The sequence below is a fragment of the Elephantulus edwardii genome, unplaced genomic scaffold, assembly GCF_000299155.1.
Source record: "Elephantulus edwardii isolate Elephantulus edwardi_28Jun2011 unplaced genomic scaffold, EleEdw1.0 scaffold00379, whole genome shotgun sequence".
NCBI classification, from domain to species: Eukaryota; Metazoa; Chordata; class Mammalia; order Macroscelidea; family Macroscelididae; genus Elephantulus; species Elephantulus edwardii.
In genome coordinates, this window is record NW_006400129.1 from 799,595 (window position 1) to 805,556 (window position 5,962).

The following is a 5,962-nucleotide window of genomic DNA, read 5'->3' on the forward strand; positions in this document are numbered from 1 at the left end:
AAGAGCAATGGTGTCTCTTTGGAGACTAAGGTGCATCTGCTACAGGCCATGATCTTTGCTATCACTTGTTATGCATCAGGGAGTTGGACAATGACTAAGGAGGATAGAAGGAGAATTGATGCCTGCTAGGAAAACAAACAGATTCATCCTGGAAAGGGTCAAACCGGGCTGCTCCTTGGAGGCAAGGATTCTAAAGCTCTGTCTAACATACTTGGGACATGTTGCAAGGAGGGACAGGTCCTTGGAGAGGGACATCATGCTTTGTAGGGTGGAGGGACAGCGCAGAAGGAGAAGGCCCCCTAAGAGGTGGATTAATTCAGTGACTGGGGTAATTGGGATGGGTGTGTTGGACATGGTACGATTGGCACAGGACAGAGCAGAATTTAGGGATGTTGTACATAGGGTCGCTATGAGTTGCAAGTGACTCGATGGCACATAACAACAACAATAACAACAACAATTGGAATCCCAGAACAGAAAAAAGCAAAAAATAAAAGGCAGCAAGAAAGTTGTTGAAGAGTTACTAGAAAAATTTCCAGGCATAATGAAGAAAGGGAGAATGAATGAATGCATGAAAATACATGTATATATAAATATACATAAAAACAAGAAGCTGAGTGAACTCCATATAGAACTCTGGAAAAAAAAAACAACACCAATCAACACAGTCCAATTTGCCAGAACCAAAATTAAGTAGAGAACTCTGAAAGCAACTTGGGAAAAATGAAGAGTGACCTTTAAGCGAAAGCAAATAATATTAAGTGCTGGTTTCTGAGCAGATACCGTGTAAAGAACACACTGTAATGATACATATCAAAAGCTAAAAAGACACAACTTACAGCCAAGAATCTGTACCCAGTAAAACTGTTCATCAAATACAACAGATATAGCAAGATATTCTCAGAAAAGTAGAAACTAAGGGAGTTTGTTAAAACAAGACCAGTATTGCAGGAAATAGTAAGGGAAGTCCTTATTATAAGGATGCCACAGAAAGCAGAATGGATCAAAGTAACCAGTGACAACACCAAACTCAGCAGAATGGCAGCAAAAAAACTTTGCCTTTCAATAATGACACTGAATGTGAATAGTTTATATGTACCAGTGAAGAGAAAAAGAGTAGCAGATTGGATTAAAAAAAACAAAACCTATCAACATACTGTCTACAAGAGACACACCTGAAAAGTAAAGACAAAGAAAGATTAAAAAGGAAAGAGTGGGGGGGGGAAATATACAAGCAAATGACAAACAGAAAAATGCAGGAGTAGCTATATTAATCTTTTATAAAATAGATTTCAGTGTAAATACTATCAGAAAGGACAATGAAGGTTACTATGTAATATTTCAAGGGTCAATACAACAAAAGAATATAACCATAATAAGAGTCTATGCATCAAATGATTAAGCTTAAAACTGAAAAAGCAAACCTTAACAAAACTGAAAAAAAAATAAACAACATCACAATAGTATTTGAAGACTTCAATATATACCACTTTCAAGAAAAGAGAACTATCAGAGGAAAAAAAAATAAAAACCAAACAAACCAAACAACTCAACAAAGATGCTGAATACTTAAACCACACAATCGACCAAATTGATCTCATAGATATACACAGGTTAAACATATACACCCTAAAAAAAGCTGACTACACCTTTTTCTCCATTTTGCACAGATCATTCTCCAGAATAGATCATATTTTAGATCACAGAGCAAGCATCAATAAATTAAAAAACATAGAAATAGCACAAGGAATTTTCTTAGACCACCATGCTACAAAATTAGAAATCAATAATAAGAGGATAAAAGGTGGAGGGGAACCATACATTTGGAAACTGAACAACTCCCCGCTTGAACATGAATGGGTAATAGAAGAAATAAAATAAAATTTAAAAGTTTCTTGAAACAAATGAAAATAAGAACTCAACTCATCAAAACTTATGGGACACAGACAGTAATCAGAGTAATCAGAGGTGAATTTATAGCAATAAGCAAATATATCAAAAGGGAAGGAAAAATAAGAATTGATTTTTCAACCCAACATCTCCAACAAGTTGGGGGGGAAAATACACAGCAAGAAAATTTGACAATATTGAAAGGAAATTTAATTATAAAAATTAAGGCAGAAATACATGAATCAAAAAATGGGGAGGGGGTGAAACAAACCTTAAACCATTAGCAAAAGCAGGAGTTGGTTCTTCAAAAAGGTCAATAACAACAGGGCGGGGCGGACGCCGCCTAGAGGGTTTAGGGCTTGCTCAGAGTGCTCCAGCCAGGGAGGTGTGCCTCTGGCCGCCCTCACTGCGCGCTCCCTTCTCTCTCTCCCTCCTCCCTCAGCCAGCCTTGGCGGCGTCGGCTGGCGATCAGACACAGCTGCGAATCTGAACCTGGAGTGGATCTGCTCCATGTTCTGATCCTGGCTTATTGGATTACTCAAGGCGGCCGAGTCTTCTTCATCAATGAAGAGACGAAAAGCACCACCTGGCTGCACCTGGTTACTGGGGGCAAGGCACAGATTTGCCTACTGGATGAAAAGAAGCGTTTATTTGTCAAGGTGCAAGATACTATATAAACCATAATGAAACAGCCATCACAGGATAATTGTATTTTTGTAGTGAATGAGTAGACTGTTGCAGCCATGACATCTGAAGAAAAGAAGGAACAACCTAAAAGTATGATAAATGAAGCTTCTATCTATAGCATGACTTCAGATTACACAGTGCATCCAATGAGCCCTATAGGCAGAACTTCACGAGGATCAAAAAAAGTTCATAATTTCGGAACGAGGTCAAATTCTATTAAAAGGAATCCAAATGTACCTGTGGTGAGAAAAGGTTGGCTTTCCAAACAGGACAGCACTGGCATGAAACTGGAAGAAACGCTGGTTCGTACTTTCTGACATTTGCCTCTTTTATTATAGAGATGGAAAAAGAAGAAGGTATCTTGGGAAGCATACTGTTGCCTAGTTTTCAGATAGCTATGTCACCGAGTCCATGTTTTCCAACTACTGAATCTTCTTCTTTGTTCCGGACTCCTCTTCCTTGGCTCTGGTTGTTGGTGCATATATCTGAATGATAGTGGTATTCATTGGACTTCCTTGCATGTGTATAGATATTATCAGGTTTCAGAACAATGACCATGATAGGTCATTAACAAAAATTAATAGCGTCAAGTTGAATTCTCTGTCATCTGAATATGAGAGTGGATCAACATGCCCAGTTCAGACTGGACAGTATCGGCCAAGCAATGTGCATACTTCAGAGGGCAAATCAATCAATGTCAGTATGGCAGATCATAGAGATGGAAGTCACTCAAATGCAGGACAGATGCAGATGGAGTCATACAAAGGACCAAGTCAAAGCAGCAATTGGAGCAATGGATTAAAATCCAGAAAGGGAGGAGTCATGAAGAAGAAATCAGGAGAGTACTATCTTAACAGATGTTACCAAGAAATATGCCAAGCCACAGAGCCCAGGTTGTGGCCCACTACCCTGAAGGTTATAGAACACTCCCAAGAAACAGCAAGACCAGGCCTGAAAGTATCTGCAGTGTCACCCCTTCCATTCAAGATAAGACTATAAGTCCTGGGGCAGAGAAGTAGAGGTCAATGAGAGATGACACAATATGGCAGCTCTATGAATGGCAGCAGTGACTGTTTTATAATAAGCAGAGCACTCTCCCTCGACATGGCACTTTGAGTAGTCATAAAGCCATGGTTAATATTTCAGACCAGACAATGCACTCTATTTCCATGTCACCTTCCCATGGTTCAATAGCTGCTTACCATGGCTACTCCCCTCAGCATACATACAGATCAGAGGTGTCTTCACCAATCCAGAGAGGAAATGTGATCATAGACCGCAGGCATAGAGCTCATCACCACAAGCATGTCTATGTGCCTGACAGAAGAGCAATGCCCAGTCTGTTAATTCTCAGAGCCTCCAAGGCAAAACATTGTCACAAGAGGAATGAAGAGGGACATTATATAAATACAGACCTGAAGAAGTAGATATTGATGCCAAATTAAGCCTTTTGTGTGAACAAGATAAAGTCCTACCTGCTCTGGAAGAGAAACTTCAGCAGCTCCAGAAGGAGAAATACACCCTTGAACAAGCTTTGCTATCAGACAGGCAAGAGAGAGAAATGAATGCAGATAATCCAACAGCCATTCAAACGGTGGTATTACAGAGGGATGATTTACAGAATGGTCTGCTCAGTACATGTTGAGACTGTCTCATGCCATTGCTGAACTGGAACACACATGGAGAGAATATGATAAGTTAGAGTATGTTGTAACTGTTACCAGGAGCTAAATGCAAGAACAGCTAGATCATCTTGGTGAAGTTCGAACTGAATCTACAGGAATTCAGCGTGCACAAATTCAGAAAGAACTCTGGAGAATTCAAGATGTCATGGAAGGATTAAGTAAACACAAACAGCAAAGAGGCAGTACAGATATAGGTATGATAGGAGCAAATCCTTTTTCAACAGTCAAGTACAAAAATGAGGGTCCAGATTATAGACTCTACAAGAGTGAACCAGAGTTAATAATAGTGGCAGAAGTTGATGAATCTAATGGAGAAAAAAAAGTCAGAACCTGTTTCAGAAATGGAATCTGCCATTGTTAAAGGTCCCCACTTTCCTGTTGGAATAGTCCCTCCCAGAACAAAATCACCAACTCCTGAATCTTCAACTATAGTCTCCTATGTGACCTTAAGGAAAACTAAGAAGCTGATGGATCCAAGAACAGAGCGAACAAGAAGTGCTGTAAAACAGCTCTGTTTGGCTGAAAGTACTCAGCCTAGGATGACTGTCGAGCAAATGGAAAGAATCAGGAGACATCAACAAGTCTGACTAAAAGAAAAGAAGAAAGGATTAAATGTAATTGGTGCTTCAGACCAGTCACCTTTACAAAGTCCTTCAACTATAAGAGAAAATCTCTTCAGGATTTCCCAGAATCGAAGGAGGGAAGACTTGTTATCAAATAAAGTTAAGGAACCAGATACTCTCATTAGTGACAACGATGTAAAGCCAAACGATGAAACTCCTGCAGCAGAAGTCCAAATGAAAGATGCTGAACCTAAGAATACAGACTTCAGCAAAGAGGTTAGAAAAACGGAAAGTTTTTTTTATGAAACACTCTTCAAACCTGAGCCAAATGGACTAAATTCTGAGGAAGTTAGGTATGAAGAAAGTAGCAAGGGGAAAATGCCTGAGGATGTTTCATACAGTAGTCCCCAAGATGTAATGCAAATCATAAACCATAAAGGAGAAGCTCACCCTAAAGAAAATACAAAGGACATTGTTGATGAACAAGAAGAAACTGTTGTTTCTTATTAATTAACTTCTGAGGCTTCTATAGGAAATCAAACAATGGCAGTGAAAAGAAGTCTGTCCCAGTCTCCTTAGTCCTTGGCATCACCAGTTCCATCTGCTCAGTCACAGCTCACAGAAAGATTACATTTCATGTGTGTATAGTCTTGGAAGAACTATAGTGACCTCTGTTGAAACCATTCAAACTAAGGACATGAACCTTTGGCAGTGTGAGAAGATACTGTACAGTATATTTTAAATCTACAAAATTTACAGTTCTGATGCTTTTGGCCACAGAGCATCATTTTATCACTTCTGGAAAATGTTTATTCCAAAACAGCTTTAATAGCCCATATGTACATTCTATAACGTCAAGGCTGTTATTCTCCACCAGCTTGCTGCTATGATTTCAGAGCACAGAAGTTAAGGTGCTTCTCACTGTGCAGTCTACAGCCAGAGCTTACTTAGTTGCCAGTTTCCAGACTCTGATGTTTCTTAAGTCTAGGTGGATTTATGTTCCTTTTTGCCATTCAGAACCTAAATTTAGTTATATTTCCAATTAGCCGTGTTTCTGTTTTGTTTTTCTCATTCCCAATTTTGACCCCTCCAGTGCTTTGTTTCACATTTGATTTGTAAAAGTTTATATATATATAT

At 39.2% G+C, this 5,962-nt stretch overlaps 1 pseudogene; it reads left to right on the top strand.

The window, feature by feature from the left end:
- The first annotated feature begins 4,407 nt into the window (after nucleotides 1-4,407).
- LOC102865268 lies at nucleotides 4,408-5,473 on the top strand (annotated as a pseudogene).
- The last annotated feature ends 489 nt before the right edge of the window (nucleotides 5,474-5,962 follow it).